Below are 18,108 nucleotides of genomic sequence, written 5' to 3' on the forward strand. Positions count from 1 at the left end.
GATTTGATGAATAAGTCTTCAGCAAATTTAGATTTTTCCTTGTTTTGAAAAACCAGAACACTTTTCAAATATATCTTGAAATAATCGATGACAACATTTTTAATTGCTAGAATCTCAATTCCTGTTCAGTAAGATACTTGCAGAATACTTCAGAACTAGTTTATTTTGTTTTGAATGTTCAGTTCACAATTTAATCTTTCAGTGACTTTAAAGATGCTTTAGCTGTTCCAGTTGTTCAGTCACTAAGTCACGTCCAGCTCTTTGCAACGCTATGGACTGCAGCACACCAGGCTTCCCTGTCCTTCACCATCTCATAGAGTGTGCTCAAACTCTCCATTGATTCAGTGATGCCATCCAACCATCTCATCCTCTGCTGTCCTCTTTTCCTGTTGCCTTCAATCTTTCCTAGCATCAGGGTCTTTTCCAATGAGTCAGCTCTTCACATCAAGTAGCCAAAGTATTGGAGCTTCAGCTTCAGCATCAGTCCTTCCAATGAATATTCAGGGTTGATTTCCTTTAGGATTGACTGGTTTGATCTCTTTGCAGTCCAAGGGACTCTCAAGAATCTTCTCCAGCACCACAATTTGAAAGCATCCATTCTTCAGTGTTCAATCTTCTTTATGGTCCAACTCTCACATCTGCACATGACTACTGGAAAGAGCTAGCTTTGACTATACAAACCTTTGTTAGCAAAGTGATGTCTTTGCTTTTTAATATGCTGTCTAGGTTTGTCATAGCTTTTGTTTCAAGGAGCAAGTGTCATTTAATTTCATAGCTGCAGTCACTGTCTGCAGTGATTTTGGAGCTGTTCCAGTAGGCAAGGCAATTTTGCGAATCCCATGCTGTTCTGTTAAAACCATTCTGCCTGCTAAAGTCAGAACTATAGCAAAGACTAAAATACTGAAGTGATCTCTGACATTAGATGGTCACAACTCAGCATATTTTAAATTCTGCTATTACTACTCAGCTGATCTATAAAGTTATAACCGAACCTCACCCAGTCTGTACCTGAGAATGACCTGCACATGTGTTATAAGAATTTACCCAGTAGCACCATTTCAGGCAAGTAGATGATTGTTGGCCTAAATTGTTTCTAAATATCAGTGTAACACTCCAGCCCCATCAGTCAGTGAGACTTTCACCAGAATTTTAAATATATGCAGAGCTTTGGTCCAGAGTTTGCATAAACCATGCAACATACATTAAAAAGCAAAATGGTGGATTTCCCTGGAGGTCTAGTGGTTAAGAATCCACCTGCTGGTGCAGGGGACATGAGTTCTATCCCTGGTCTGGGAAGATTCCACATACCTTAGGACACCTAGGCCATGGGCCACAATTACTGGGCCAGTACCCTGGAGGCTATGCTCTGCAACATGAAAAGCTACTGCAATGAGAAGCTATTCACCACAACTAGAGAACAGGTCCCACTCATTGCAATTATAGAGGAAGCCCACATGCAACAAAGAAGGCCCAGTGCAGCCAAAAAGAAATAAACAAATAAAATTTTTTTTAATTTTATTTTATTTTTAAACTTTACATAATTGTATTAGTTTTGCCAAATATCAAAATGAATCCGCCACAGGCATACATGTGTTCCCCATCCTGAACCCTCCTCCCTCCTCCCTCCCCACACCATCCCTCTGGGTCGTCCCAGTGCACCAACCCCAAGCATCCAGTATCGCGCATCGAACCTGGACTGGCAACTCGTTTCTTACATGATATTCTACATGTTTCAATGTCACTCTCCCAAATCTTCCCACCCTCTCCCTCTCCCACAGAGTCCGTAAGACTGTTCTATACATCAGTGTCTCTTTCGCTGTCCTGTACACCAGGTTATTGTTACCATCTTTCTAAATTCCATATATATGCGTTAGTATACTGTATTTATGTTTTTCCTTCTGGCTTACTTCACTCTGTATAATAGGCTCCAGTTTCATCCACCTCATTAGAACTGATTCAAATGTATTCTTTTTAATGGCTGAGTAATACTCCATTGTGTATATGTACCATAGCTTTCTTATCCATTCATCTGCTGATGGACATCTAGGTTGCTTCCATGTCCTGGCTATTATAAACAGTGCTGCGATGAACATTGGGGTACACGTGTCTCTTTCCCTTCTGGTTTCCTCGGTGTGTATGCCCAGCAGTGGGATTGCTGGATCATAAGGCAGTTCTGTTTCCAGTTTTTTAAGGAATCTCCACACTGTTCTCCATAGTGGCTGTACTAGTTTGCATTCCCACCAACAGTGTAAGAGGGTATACAATGGATTAAAGACAATCTCTTTAACAAGTGGTGCTGGGAAACCTGGTCAACCACTTGTAAAAGAATGAAACTAGACCACTTTCTAACACCATACACAAAAATAAATTCAAAATGGATTAAAGATCTAAACCTAAGACCAGAAACTATAAAACTCCTAGAGGAGAACATAGGCAAAACACTCTCTGACATACATCACAGCAGGATCCTCTATGACCCACCTCCCAGAATATTGGAAATAAAAGCAAAAATAAACAAATGGGACCTAATTAACCTTAAAAGCTTCTGCACATCAAAGGAAACTATTAGCAAGGTGAAAAGACAGCCTTCAGAATGGGAGAAAATAATAGCAAATGAAGCAACTGACAAACAACTAATCTCAAAAATATACAAGCAACTCCTACAGCTCAACTCCAGAAAAATAAATGACCCAATCAAAAAATGGGCCAAAGAACTAAATAGACATTTCTCCAAAGAAGACATACAGATGGCTAACAAACACATGAAAAGATGCTCAACATCACTCATTATCAGAGAAATGCAAATCAAAACCACTATGAGGTACCATTTCACACCAGTCAGAATGGCTGCGATCCAAAAGTCAACAAATAAAATTTTTAAGAAAGTAAAATGGTGGTGATCCCCCCTCCCTTTGCTACATAGTAGGATATGATATATTTGAGTCTTATTCTTCTTTTTAATCAGTTTTATAGGGGGGTAGCTAACATGCCATAAAATGTGCCCATTTCAAGAATATATTTCAATCAGTTTTCTAGATAATAGTTAACTTTTAAATGGTGTTTTAGATTATAATCTTTAGTATTTACATTAGACCTAACCTTCCACGTCTTAAACATAAAATCCCTGGGATTAACATGACCAGGTATTTTTAAATATTATAAAGCTATAATAATTAAAACAGCTTGGTACATTGGGGCATTGTATTAGCTTACAGGGTTGCTCTAACAAAGTACCACAAACTGGAGAAATGTATTGTCTCACAGTCCTGGTGGCTAGAAGTTCAAATTCAAGGTGTTGGCAGGGCCACACTCCCTCTGAAATGTTTTGGGAAAGGATCTCACCTCTTACTAGTTGACAGATACACTTTGGCATTCCTTGGCTTATAGGTACATCACCCTGATGGTTCCTCTTTTTCATATGACTGCCTTCCCTCTGTATGCATCTCTGTGTCCAAATGTCCACTTTGTATAAGGACAGAAATTCTACTAGATTAGTTCAGTTCAGTACATTTCAGCCGCTCAGTCATGTCCTACTCTTTGCAACCCCATGGACTGCAGTATGCCAGGCCTCCCTGTCCATCACCAACTCCCAGAGCCTACTCAAACTCATGTCCATTGAGTTGGTGATGCCATCCAACCATCTCATCCTCTGTCGTCCCCTTCTCCTCCTGCCTTCAATCATTCCCAGCATCAGAGTCTTTTCAAATGAGTCAGTTCTTCCCATCAGGTGGCCAAAGTATTGGAGTTTCAGCTTCAGCAACGGTCCTTCCAATGAATATTCAGGACTGATTTCTTTTAGGATGGACTGGATTAAGGCCCACCCAAATGACCTCATGTTAACTTGATTACTCTCTGTAAAGAACCAGTTTCCAAATAAAGCCACATTCTGAGGTCCTGGGGGTTAGGATTTCCACATACCTTTTCTATAGGATACAGTTCAACCCATAACAACCAGAGGAGCAGATGAAGTAGAATTTTACCAGAAATGATCCAAACACCAAAGAATTAGAATGTGATAAAAGTGCTGCTTCAAACCAGTTGAGAAAAGATGGATTACTCAATGCATGGTGCTTGAACAACCATGTTGTATCTAGTTGTATCAACAACTAAGTTTTATTAATACTTTGCACCTTGTACCTCATCACTTCCCAGTTCATGCTTCTAATCCCTGGAGAGACCTCCAAGTCCTTGGGTTCTACAAAATGCTCCATTATCCCTCCAAATAAGTTCATTTTTACGACTGGCTTGAGTTGGTTTCTGTAGCTTGTAACCATTTCAGAGGCTGACGGCCTCCTAACTGAGCCTTCCTTCTCACAAGAAATTTATATGTCCTTCAGTTAAAAAAGTAAAAATTAAAAAAAAAAAAAAAAACAAGAACTTTCCTCTCTGTCACCCTGCCTCCTTCCCAATTCCATCTGGTTTCTCGCCTCCACCTGGAAGTAGGCTATTTGAAGTCAATTGGTTCCTTCTGTGGTCTTCCGTCATTCCAGGCCTCCCAGGAGAAGTGATCAGTGCAAGTAGAGGCTGTCCTCTGAGGGCCACTAGGCGGTCTGCAAAGCCAGCTAAGAACGCAAGTATTTTAAAACTAGACATCAAAGTATTTGGATGGGGTCCAGCGTTTCCTGCCTCTCCACGACCTCTTCCCAAAGAGAATCAAACTCTTAAGGAGGAGGGGGAAATCACCTTACTTAGACCTCTAATTCCCCAAACTGCTATTGGACTCCTTACTACAGAAGGGGACTCCTGGCATACAAAGCCAGGGCTCTGGGACAACCTAGAGGGATCAGGTGGTGAGGGAGGTAGGATAGGGGTTCAGGATGGAGGGGATACATGTACACCTATGGCCAGTTCATGTTGATGTATGGCAAAAAAATCACAATATTATAATTATCCTCCAATTAAAATAAATAAATTATTTTTTTTTAAATAGAAAGGGGCTCCTGAGAAGCTGACTTACTAAAATATTTTTCTGAAAATTGGTGAGATGGAAGGCAGTCCTAAAGCTAGACAAATTGTACTAATGACTGAGGCTTTCTCTCTTTGAGGTTTCCTCTTTCAATGTTCTGATTTGCTTTTCAAATAGAAGCAATAGCTCCCATCTATTGGCCACTTGCATGTGTAAGACTCACATGATTATATTCTTGAATTCTCTCCATGGCCCCATAATGAAGGTTCTCTCTCCCTGCCCCCCGCCCCTTGGAAGGGATTCAGTTCAGTTCAGTTCAGTCACTCAGTCATGTCCAACTCTTTGCGACCCCACAAATCGCAACATGCCAGGCCTCCCTGTCCATCACCAACTCCCGGAGTTCACTCAGACTCACGTCCATCGAGTCAGTGGTGCCATCCAGCCATCTCATCCTCTGTCCCCCCCTTCTCCTCCTGTCCCCAATCCCTCCCAGCATCAGAGTCTTTTCCAATGAGTCAACTCTTCGCATGAGGTGGCCAAAGTACTGGAGTTTCAGCTTTAGCATCATTCCTTCCAAAGAAATCCCAGGGCTGATCTCCTTCAGAATGGACTGGTTGGATCTCCTTGCAGTCCAAGGGACTCTTAAGAGTCTTCTCCAACACCACAGTTCAAAAGCATCAATTCTTTGGCACTCAGCTTTCTTCACAGTCCAACTCTCACATCCATACATGACCACTGGAGAAACCAAAGCCTTGACTAGACGGACCTTTGTTGGCAAAGTAATGTCTCTGCTTTTGAATATGCAATCTATGTTGGTCATAAATTTCCTTCCAAGGAGTAAGCATCTTTTAATTTCATGGCTGCAGTCACCATCTGCAGTGATTTTGGAGCCCCAAAAATAAAGTCTGATATTGTTTCCACTGTTTCCCCATCTATTTCCCATGAAGTGATGGGACTGGATGCCATGATCTTCATTTTCTGAATGTTGAGCTTTAACCCAACTTTTTCACTCTCCTCTTTTACTTTCATCAAAAGGCTTTTTAGTTCCTCTTCACTTTCTGCCATAAGGGTGGTATCATCTGCATATCTGAGGTTATTGATATTTCTCCCGGCAATCTTGATTCCAGCTTGTACTTCTTCCAGCCCAGCATTTCTCATGATGTACTCTGCATATAAGTTAAATAAGCAGGGTGACAATATACAGCCTTGACGTACTCCTTTTCCTATTTGGAACCAGTCTGTTGTTCCATGTCCAGTTCTAACTGTTGCTTCCTGACCTGCATATAGGTCTCTCAAGAGGCAGGTCAAGTGGTCTGGTATTCCCATTTCTTTCAGAATTGTCCACAGTTTCTTGTGATCCACACAGTCAAAGGCTTTGGCATAGTCAATAAAGCAGAAATAGATGTTTTTCTGGAACTCTCTTGCTTTTTCGATGATCCAGCGGATGTTGGCAATTTGATCTCTGGTTCCTCTGCCTTTTCTAAAACCAACTTGAACAGCTGGAACTTCACGGTTCATGTACTGCTGAAGCCTGGCTTGGAGAATTTTGAGCATTACTTTACTAGCGTGTGAGATGAGTGCAATTGTGCGGTAGTTTGAGCATTCTTTGACATTGCCTTTCTTTAGGATTGGAATGAAAACTGACCTTTTCCAGTCCTGTGGCCACTGCTGAGTTCTCCAAATTTGCTGGCATATTGAGTGAAGCACTTTCACAGCATCATCTTTCAGGATTTGAAATAGCTCAACTGGAATTCCATCACCTCCACTAGCTTTGTTCGTAGTGATTCTTCCTAAGGCCCACTTGACTTCACATTCCAGGATGTCTGGCTCTAGGTGAGTGATCATACCATCGTGATTATCTGGGTCGTGAAGATCATTTTTGTACAGTTCTTCTGTGTATTCTTGCCACCTCTTCTTAATATCTTCTGCTTCTGTTAGGTCCATACCATTTCTGTCCTTTATCGAGCCCATCTTTGCATGAAATGTCCCTTTGGTATCTCTAATTTTCTTAAAGAGATCTCTAGTCTTTCCCATTCTGTTGTTTTCCTCTATTTCTTTGCATTGATCGCTGAGGAAGGCTTTCTTATCTCTTCTTGCTATTCTTTGGAACTCTGCATTCAGATGCTTATATCTTTCCTTTTCTCCTTTGCTTTTCACTTCTCTTCTTTTCACAGCTATTTGTAAGGCCTCCTCAGACAGCCATTTTGCTTTTTTGCATTTCTTTTCCATGGGGATAGTCTTGATTCCTGTCTCCTGTACAATGTCACGAACCTCCGCAATAGTCATAGATTCTTTTTTTAATTAATTATTTTTAATTGGAGTATGATTGCTTTGAAATACTGTATCAACTTTTGCCATATATCAACATAGGTTCTCTTATTATCCCCATTTTACATATGAGAAAACTGAGGCTCAAGGAGGTAAAATCAATTGCCCAAGTCCACACATTTAGGAAGTAACTGAACACAGATTTGAACCCAGGATTTGTCTGACTCACCTCTGTGCTCTCAAACACTACTCCAAGAATCCTAAGCCAAAATGTCTGAAAGTGCCAGGCAGGAGCAGAGAGGATGGTGTGGACCCAGGATAAGACATAGAGAGTGGCAGGCAGAATGCCGGGCCAGAGGGCCCCCATCAGAAGAAGACACCACTTGGCAGTAACAGCCAGTCCTAACCCTGTGGGAAAGTGGCCAATGTGACCAGATTTTCCATTTTCTGAAAGAAGCTTGAGATCTGGATTTTATATGAAATCTCCCGACTTTTATGGGAACAGATTCAAATATTTTTAGAAAAACATGGTGCAGTCTGAAAATTGGCATCTACGCTGTCAGGCAGGAATTCTTATCCCCTACTCTTCATGTTTCCTGTTGGAGGAAGTTCAGCAGGACTACCCCCAACACCCACCTCATTCTGCCCCTCTGATTGGCGAGTTTCCAGGAAGGAACTGGGCTTGCTCACCTAATCTCCATCCTCCAAGGAGCCAGCCTGATCTGTGGAAAATCTTCAAAGAAAGGCTGGGGGGAAAGTCCATCTACTCAAGGATTTGTTGTTATTGCTTAGTCACTAAGTCATGTCTGACTTTTTTGTGACCCCAAGGGGCACTCAAAAAGTGAGCAGAAAGTCATGTTCTCCAAACTGCTTTTGTGGTGTTTTCCTTTCCTGTGTCTGCCATAATGAAGTACCACAGACTGGTACTTACAACAACAGAAATGTACTCTCTCAGAGTTCTGGAGGCTAGAAGTCCAAAATCAAGGTGTCAGCAGGGCCATACTTCCTCTGAAGTTTTCAGGGAAGGCTCTTTTCTTGCCCCTTCCAGCTTCTGGTGTCTCCTGGCAATCCTTGGGCTTCCATGACTCACAACTGCATCACTTCCATCTCTGCCTCTCTCTTCACATGACATGCTCCCTCTTTGTCTCTGTCCATCTGTTTTACCTCCTTATAAGGCATGAGACATACTGGATTTAGGTTCATTTAGTCTGGCATGGCCTCATCTAGACTAATTACATCTGCAAAAACCCTATTTCCAAGTCAGGTCGCATTCTGAGGTGGAGTGAGCATGAATTTTGGAAGAGGATGTTACTCAACAGAATTTTTTATTATTATTTATTTATTTGGCTACACCAGGTCTTAGTTGCAGCATGTGGGATCGTTGACCTTTGTTGCAGCATGCAGGATCTTTAGTTGAGGCCAGCAAAGTCAGTCGCAGCACGGGCGATCTAGTTCCCTTACCAGGGATCAAGCCTGGGGCCCCTACATTGAGAGCAGAGTGTTAGCCACTGGACCATCAGGGAAATCCCCAGAATTTTTTTAAGAGTGGTATTTTAATCTCCATCTCTCTGATTCCTGTGTTTATCTCTATACTGGTTCCTGTTGGGAGAGTTTATCTCCTACAAGTTCAGCAGTTAATGCTGCCTGTTTGCATCCTCTACATCACACTGGAATGAGATCATTTCTCTCCTGCCTACTTCCTTCTCTTCTTCCCTGGCATTTCCTCTTCTCTCTCCTTTTGCTTTTTAACTGCTCTTTGGTAAGTTAGGCCTCTGACAAACGTTGCCATGCTATAGTGGAAAGGCTCTGAGATTCTACAAACCTGGACTCAAGTCCCACCTTGGCATCTACCAGCCCTTAGGGCCTGACTCCTCACAGATGTGCAGTTAATGTGTGAATGGAATGTGCCATTAAAGAGGCTCAGACTGAGGCAGGTGCACGGTTCTGCTGGATCTCAGCTTCATCAGAAACACGGAAGGGATCATAAACATCACAGAGAAACCCTGTGTTCCATGAAAGAGACATTTCACCATAAAATAAATGGCTCCGCAAGAGAAGAATCAGGGAAACAGTAACATCATTCGGTGAATTTTTCTGAGAGTAAAGAGAACTCATAGTGCCCACCATAATAAGCCAAGCGGCCCTAGAGACCTTCCAGGCTAAGTCTAACACCAGGAGCCACTCCTGGAGCCCACGGCATAGTCTCTCCCTCTCTCTCCTTTTCCACTGCACAAATGGCAGGACAGGAGTATGTCAGTACTTTTCTGATGTGATGGGGAAGAGGGAATCCAAAGGTTTGAAGAGATAGAGATGCTGGTGTGAATTTCTCAAGGGTGAGCTGCTCCCCACCACAGAGGAGACCCCCTCCCCCAAGGCACTGAGCAAATTGAGAAATACATAGTAAAGGGAGTATCCAGGGGGATCATTCTCTGTAACGTGGCTGTGACAATGGGAGATGCTGCCCTTGAGATGGGTTCTTTGTTTACTTGGCGGGGGGGCGGGGGCTGGGGGTGGAGATGAGACCCCAGAGAAGCAGAGGTCAAGAACTCAACCACCCAATCAAGAAGGAGGGAATATGTGTATACAGTGAGAGCCTTTTTTGGTGTGGGGGCTCCAAAATCACTGCAGATGGTGACTGCAGCCATGAAATTAAAAGATGCTTGCTCCTTAGAAGAAAAGTTATGACCAACCTAGATAGCATATTAAAAAGCAGAGACATTATTCTGCCAACAAAGGTCTGTCTAGTCAAAGCTATGGTTTTTCCAGCAGTCATGTATGGATGTGAGAGTTTGACTATAAAGAAAACTGAGCGCTGAAGAATTGATGCTTTTGAACTGTGGTGTTGGAGAAGACTCTTGAGAGTCCTTGGGACAGCAAGGAGATCCAGCCAGTCAATCCTAAAGAAAATCAGTCCTGAATATTCATTGGAAGGACTGATGCTGAAGCTGAAGCTCCAAAACTTTGGCCACCTGTTGCAAAGAACTGACTCACTGGAAAAGACTCTGATGCTAGGAAAGACTGAAGACAGGAGGATAAGGGGACAACAAAGGATGAGATGGCTGGATGGCATCACCTACTTGATGGACATGAGTTTGAGCAAGCTCTGGGAGTTGGTGGAGGACAGGGAAGCCTGGCGTGCTGCAGTTCTCGGGGTCACAAAGAGTCGGACACGACTGAGCAGCTGAAGTGACTGATAGCTGATTCACGTTGATATATAGCAGAAACTAACACAACATTGTAAAGCAACTATGTGTGCACGCATGCCCTGTTGCTCAGTCGTGTCTGACTCTTTGCACCCCCATGGACTGTATGTAGCCGGCTAGGCTTCTCTGGAAAAAATTTAAAAAAACAAAGTTGCTATTAGAAGTTAATTCCACAAGAGGGCAGTAAATGCACGCATTACATAGGCATGCTCCTAGCCCTTGGTTTGTCTTTTTTTTTTCACCAAGATGTTAAACACTCAAAGTTATTACAGATTTTATGCAGATTGTTAAGAAGTCAACTCAAACTAGTTTCCTATTATCTTTAAAGTACAGCGGATTACTGTGAGAGTTAAATATAATACAGTCAAGTGTCTGGTAAAACTCAAGATCTGGTAAACTGATGAAAGGACTTCCTCCATCAATATTCAATAAACCATTTGTACTCACTCCTGTGAGCCTAACACTGCACTAATGCTCAGGGTCAGGGTGTATCAGGCTTGAAGGTCACTGAACAATGAGAGACAAGGACCCACTCCACCACTGCACCACACCCCACTCACCTTTATTCTGTGTATACAAATACCTCCCTACACACATATACAAAAACATCTGGGATAATTCTGTATATAACTTTATGTTTGCTTTCTGAAACATACTGTGCACATTTTCCCATTAAATTACATATTCATCAAAAGCATAATTTTTCTGACTATATAATATTCCTGTATAGCTGACTCATAAAACATTCCTTTATTGTCAAACGCAGCAAAGGAAACAATCGAGTGAAGAGAAACACGAAAAGTGTTCAACATGACTAATCGTCAGGAAAATGCAAATCAAAAAACCACAGTGAATTATCACCTCACATCTGTTAGAATAGCCATCGTCAAAAAGACAAGCAGTAAGTGCTGGAGAGGATGAGGGGAAAAGGAGACACTTGTACTCTGTTGAGGGGAATGTAAGTTGGTACAGCTACTATGGAAAACAGTACAGAGTTTCCTCAAAAAATTAGAAATAAAACTGCTGTGTGCTTAGTTGCTCAGCTGTATCTGACTCTCTACAATCCTATGGACTGTAACCCACCAGGCTCCTCTGTCCATGGGGACTCTCCAGGCAAGAATACTGGAGTGGGTAGCCATGCCCTCCTCCATGGGATCTTCCCGATCCAGGAATCGAATCCAGGTCTCCTGCATTGTGAGCAGATACTTTACTGTCTGAGCCCACCAGAACTGCCATCAGTTCAGTTCAATCGCTCAGTCGTGTCTGACTCTTTGCGACCCCATGAATCGCAGCACTCCAGGCCTCCCTGTCCATCACCAACTCCCGGAGTTCACTCAGACTCACGTCCATCAAGTCAGCGATGCCATCCAACCATCTCATCCTCTGTCATCCCCTTCTCCTCCTGTCCCCAATCCTGCCCAGCATCAGAGTCTTTTCCAATGAGTCAACTCTTCGCATGAGGTGGCCAAAGTACTGGAGTTTCAGCTTTAGCATCATTCCTTCCAAAGAAATCCCAGGGCTGATCTCCTTCAGAATGGACTGGTTGGATCTCCTTGCAGTCCAAGGGACTCTCAAGAATCTTCTCCAACACCACAGTTCAAAAGCATCAATTCTTCGGTGTTCAGCCTTCTTCACAGTCCAACTCTCACATCCATACATGACCGCAGGAAAAACCATAGCCTTGACTAGATGAACCTTTGTTGGCAAAGTAATGTCTCTGCTTTTGAATATGCTATCTAGGTTGGTCATAACTTTCCTTCCAAGGAGTAAGTGTCTTTTAATTTCATGGCTGCAGTCACCATCTGTAGTGATTTTGGAGCCCAGAAAAATAAAGTCTGACACTGTTTCCATTGTTTCCCCATCTATTTCCCATGAAGTGGTGGGACCAGATGCCATGATCTTCGTTTTCTGAATGTTGAGCTTTAACCCAACTTTTTCACTCTCCACTTTCACTTTCATCAAGAGGCTTTTGAGTTCCTCCTCACTTTCTGCCATAATGGTGGTGTCATCTGCGTATCTGAGGTGATTGATATTTCTCCTGGCAATCTTGATTCCAGTTTGTGTTTTTTCCAGTCCAGTGTTTCTCCTGATGTACTCTGCATATAAGTTAAATAAGCAGGGTGACAATATACAGCCTTGAGGTATTCCTTTTCCTATTTGGAACCAGTCTGTTGTTCCATGTTCAGTTCTAACTGTTGCTTCCTGACCTGCATACAAATTACTCAAGAGGCAGATCAGGTGGTCTGGTATTCCCATCTCTTTCAGAATTTTCCACAATTTATTGTGATCCACACAGTCAAAGGCTTTGGCATAGTCAATAAAGCAGAAATAGATGTTTTTCTGGATCAACCATAAAAGAAGAAGGAAATCTGCCATCTGCAAAATCATGGATGAACCTGGAGGACATTATTCCAAGTAAAATAAGACAGACAAAGAGAAATATTGTCTGATCACACTTGTGAGTAAAAATTTTTATAAAGAAATTAATTCATAGAAACAGAGAGTAGAATAGTGGGTACCAGGGTTTGGGAGAGTGAGAGAAATGGGAAGATGCTAGTCAGAGGGTAAAAAGTTGCAATTATGTGGGATGAACAAGTCTAAAGAGCCAAGGCTCAGCATGATGGCTATAGTTAATAATACTGTGTTGAATAACGGAAATATGCTAAGGAAGTAGATCTCAAGTGAACTCATCACAGACACATATGGGAAATAATGTGTTGGTTTGACTGTAGTAATCATTTCACTATGTATATCAAGTCATGTTGAACACAATAAATATATACAATTTTTATTTTAAAGTACATTTTAAAGAATTAAAAGTCTATAATGGTCCCGGTCTTTCTCCAAAATACCCCTCCCCCATGACCCTCTAACCTCTCCAACAACTCTCCCATTTGTCATATCCTTTTCCAACCACACTGAATTCTTCACTCTTCTTTAAATATTCTAGACATATTTTTGCATGAGGTATTTTAGCTTGCCACTTCTTAAAATGTTCTGCTGGAACCCACATGGGTAGCTACTTCTCCTTCAGTTCTTTGCCTTCAAATGTCTTTTTAGTGAGTAATTCCCTGATCTTCCTATTCAAGATTAAAATTGCAAACCCACCTGCCCAACTAGCTCTCTATTCCCTTTTCTGGCTTAGTTTTCCCCCATAGAACTTATTACTGTAACACATATATAATATTTATTCACTTAGTGCATCTCCTCATGTAAAACATAAACCTGATATCAAGGACTTTTGTCTGATTGGCTCACTGTTGCATCTCCAATGCCTAAAATAATGCCAGGCCTCCAGCTAGTGATTGTTCCTAGCAAAAGGGCAGTGGGACTTCCCTGGTGGTACAGTGGTTAAGAATCTACCTTCCAATGCAGGGGTTTGATCCCCTGGTCAGGAAACTAAAATCCCACATGCTGTGGGGCAACTAAGCCCAAGCTCCACAACTAGAGAAAGCCCACACTCTACAAAGAAGTCCCAGCATGGCCAGAAAAAAATTAATAAAAATTAAAGAAATAAAAAAAAATAAAAACTTCCTATGAATTAGATGAGATAGAGGTATCCTGATAGGTAGCTCAGATGGTAAAGAGTCTGCCTGCAAATGTGGAAGACACAGGTTCTATCTCTGGGTGGGGAAAATCCCCTGGAGAAGGAAATGGCAACCCGCTCCAGTGTTCTTGCCTGGAAAATCCCATGGGATGGAGGAGCCTGGCAGGCTTCAGTCTGTGGGGTCACAAAGAGTCAGACATGACTGAATGGCTAACCCTTTCACACTTTGAGTAGGGACTTCCCTGGCAGTCCAGTGGTTATGAATACATCTTCCAATTCAGGGGACACAGGTTCAATCCCTGGATGAGGAACTAGGATCCCACATGCCTTGGAGCAACTTAACCTGCTTGCTGCAACTACAGAGTCCACGTGCTGTAACAAAAGATCCTGCTGGTCACAGTGATCCCCAGTGCCACAACTAAGACCCGACACAGCCAAATACATTAATTTTAAAAAATACACATCCACAGGATGAGTAAAAAGATAAAATTTGTTACATTTAAAAAAAAATAAATGCCAGACCTAGACTCTCAGAAAATAATTGTTGGATGAATGAATCAGTGAATTAATGAATCCTTCTAATAACAATCTTAGAAGAAAACTAGAATAGATTTTGTCCTATTTACTGAAATTTTTCAAGGCACAGAAACAGCCAGATGATTTACCAAAGGCCTTCAATCTGTCCCAAAGATACTACTGCTCTAGAGAAAACACACCCTGTCTGAGAGTCACAAATTCTCTTGCTTTCATATCAATACAAAGTCATTTTTTCATAGTAGATCCCTTAGACTCAATTCTAAGAAGAATGGAAAAGAATATACAAGATGCCTGCCTCCTAGGGAGTCTGCAGCACTTTAAGTATTTATGGAATAAGCAAAATAGATAAAAGAAGTGCTAAATTATCATGTAACATGTAGTTACAGACTCTGTTGTTGTTGTTCAGTTGGTAAGTTGTGTCTGACACTTTGCGACCCCATAGACTGCAGCATGCCAGGTTCCCTTATCCTTCACTATCTCCCAGAGTTTGCTCAAACTCATGTCCATTGAGTCAGTGATGCTATCTAACCATCTCATCCTCTAGTGTTACGGACTCTACTGGTGGCAAGAGAAGTTTGTCTTCATTTAATGAATCGCTTTAGTGAAGAGAAGTGGGAGAGGGATGTGAAGTAACAGGATGGCCTCAATTACTAAGCAGCTGGTTATACTTGGTGCTGGGGGAGGTGTGGCCCTGCCCCATGAAATGTTTCTGACCTTCCTAGTAGAATGTCTTGGTTGGAACATACACTTTTGTTTCTTTATTTTCCTTGACTCTGTGTGTCAGTTTTTATGCATTAAACAGCCAACCACCCCTCCTAGTCTTGAAGGAATGTCTTGTGTAGGAGATAGACGTTATTGTTTAACAACGTTTTCCACAAATTGCACTGTCTAAGAACTCCAAGTCTTTTGTATTAGCCATTAAATGGGAAACGCCCATCTTCACAAACTAGAACTGCAAGTATTAGTCATGCCTCTACAGAGAGACTCACAAACCAGGGGTTGGAAGAGAACGAAAGACGAAGCCTTCTGATGGCCCTTAGGTGAGTGACTGGGGGGACCCAGCAGGTAAACCCCACAATTGCTTCCCCCCACAGTGGCTTCCCACAGTCTTCAGATGAAGCTCCACCTCACCCCATGAAGCTCCCACAGTCACCCTGCCCCACCTCTCCCCTGCAATTCCCACCACCCCCACCCAGCCAGGATGAACTCCCAGCAGTTCCCAGGACACACTGAGGGTCTTCAGGGCTCCGGGTTTGCGGTTCTTTACCCTTTCTTAGCTTCTTCTGCCCATATTTGTTTTCCTGGTGCTCCCCCTTATGGCTCAACAGGGAACTGCACTCTGGGAATCTATCCTAAGCCAGAAGTCTGACATGGGTGCCCCTGCACTGTGCTCCCAAAGCCATCAGGCTCCCCTGGGCGTTGCTCTCTGCTTAATACAGGTTACCCAGTGCCCTCTCCCCTACTATTCTAAAGAGCCCCAGATGCAGGGGTTGGGTCTTCCAGCAGTGTCCTCGGTGACTAGTATCCATATGGGGCACAGCAAGAACTCAATTGGTGATGATCAATAAACAACTAAGAATTGGAATGGGGTATCAGAAACCAATCTATGGGAAAGCACATCATTTTGTTCTGCTTGGATTTATCATGTTCATTAAGTAAAAGTAAGCTAAGAAAATGTAAACTATCTTCCTGGGAATGAGTTCCTTACATAACTCTTCACTCCTGAAATTCTTCACAACTTTCAGCACAGATATGATAAGACTACATAAAGCTCCCATTTGCAAAACAGAACCTTCTCCTCTTCCTCTTCAAGCCCTTCCCAACTGGAAAGCCCAGTGAGATAACCTCCCAGTTGTACTAACTTGTGCTAGTGCTAAGTCGCATCAGTCATGTCCGACTCTTTGTGACCCTATGGACTGGAGCCTGCCAGGCTCCTCTGTTCATGGGGATTCTCCAGGCAAGTACTAACTTAGCCTCTTCTATCATTCTGTTCCTCTCCCTAGAGCCTCCTCCAGATCACTTCTGAGAATTCAGTTCATTGAGGAAGCCACTCTTCCATAAAACCCCAGAAGTAAGTTGTACTTGCCAAAACCAGACATCTACATTCCAGAGATTGAAACAGTTTTTCCAAAACTAAATTCAAGCAGGCTCCTAAAACCAAGTCTAGAAATAAATGCTCCTAGCATAGACAGTTTCTTAAGAAATCTTTTCCAATCAAAATAATTTTGTCAGAAATTCTCTGAAACTCATCTCTCCAGTATACATTACATTTCAGTAACAGTCTTACAAAGAACCAGAATACATTGTTTGAAGAGTTGTTAACTCTCAAATTTTGGGCACACTCCTGAATATTCATTGGAAGGACTGATGCTGAAGCTGAAACTCCAATACTTTGGCCACCTGACACAAAGAACTGACTCATTTGAAAAGACCCTGATGCTGGGAAAGATTGAAGGCAGGAGGAGAAGGGGAGGACAGAGGATGAGATGGTTGGAAGGCATCATCGACTCGATGGACATGAGTTTGAGTAGGCTCCGGGAGTTGGTGATGGACAGGGAGGCCTGGCATACTGCAGTCCATGGGGTTGCAAAGAGTCAGACACAACTGGGCAACTGAACTGAACTGAAAGGTTTCTCCAATCTCTTGCTTTAGAAAGCTCTTAACATTAGTAATTACTCTTGTCTAAGACTTTCACTCAAGATTCTTGCAATACTTAATAAAAATGGTAATCAGACATAAGACATAGGTAAGTGGGTGGTGTTATTAACTTGTAAGAATCACAAGGTTCTAAATTTAAATAATGTCTAGTTGAAGGAAAATGCTAAGACTTGTCATAATATGAAAAATACTGTTCATTTATAATAAAATTGATGGGAGTTTTAGGAATGTGTTTAAACTAACTTTTGAATTGGATTTTTGTTCTTGCTTGCTAATAAAAGTCAACCTAAGAAGAACAAAGGATGGGGTTTTTCAAGAACTAACATGAAAAACAATCAATGAGCAAAACTTGAACAATGTGAGCAATAAAATAGGTATCATTATAGTGCCAGACTATAACCTAAAGAAGAACGTAGTATCCATGAGTCCTATGATATAAATAAATAATTGAATAAAAAGTAAATGGGGGTGCTCAGCCGCTCAGTCATGTCCAACTCTTTGTGACCCCATGGACTGTAGCCTGCCAGGCTCTTCTGTCCATGGGATTTCCCAGCAAGAACGCTGGAGTGGATTGCCATTTCCTCCTCAGGCGGATCTTCCTGACCCAGGGATCAAACCCAAGTCTCCTGCCTCTCCTGCATTGTAGATGGATTCTTTACCACTGAGTCACCTGGGAAGGCAGATGTGGGAGAAGAGACAAGTATTCTTCAGAGAAGGATTCCAAGTAACACAGGTGCAGGAACAAGGGAAGTAGAACATGAGCACTGGAAGCCACAGTGTATGCTGCCAGCAGGGTCCAAGGATGAATGCTAAAATTGGTGGGCAAGTCTTTAAAAACAGGACATGTTCAGAGTCTCAAAGTGTCTCCCCCCAAATACTTAATAATTACCGTGGGTTTTTCCTTTTCTTTCCCTTTTGCTTTACTTTTTAATTGAGGTATATTTGACCTCTTTTGTAAACTCTGGTGCACAACATAATGACTTGATATG

This window comes from Bos indicus x Bos taurus, chromosome 5, assembly GCF_003369695.1.
Source record: "Bos indicus x Bos taurus breed Angus x Brahman F1 hybrid chromosome 5, Bos_hybrid_MaternalHap_v2.0, whole genome shotgun sequence".
Classification (NCBI taxonomy): Eukaryota; Metazoa; Chordata; class Mammalia; order Artiodactyla; family Bovidae; genus Bos; species Bos indicus x Bos taurus.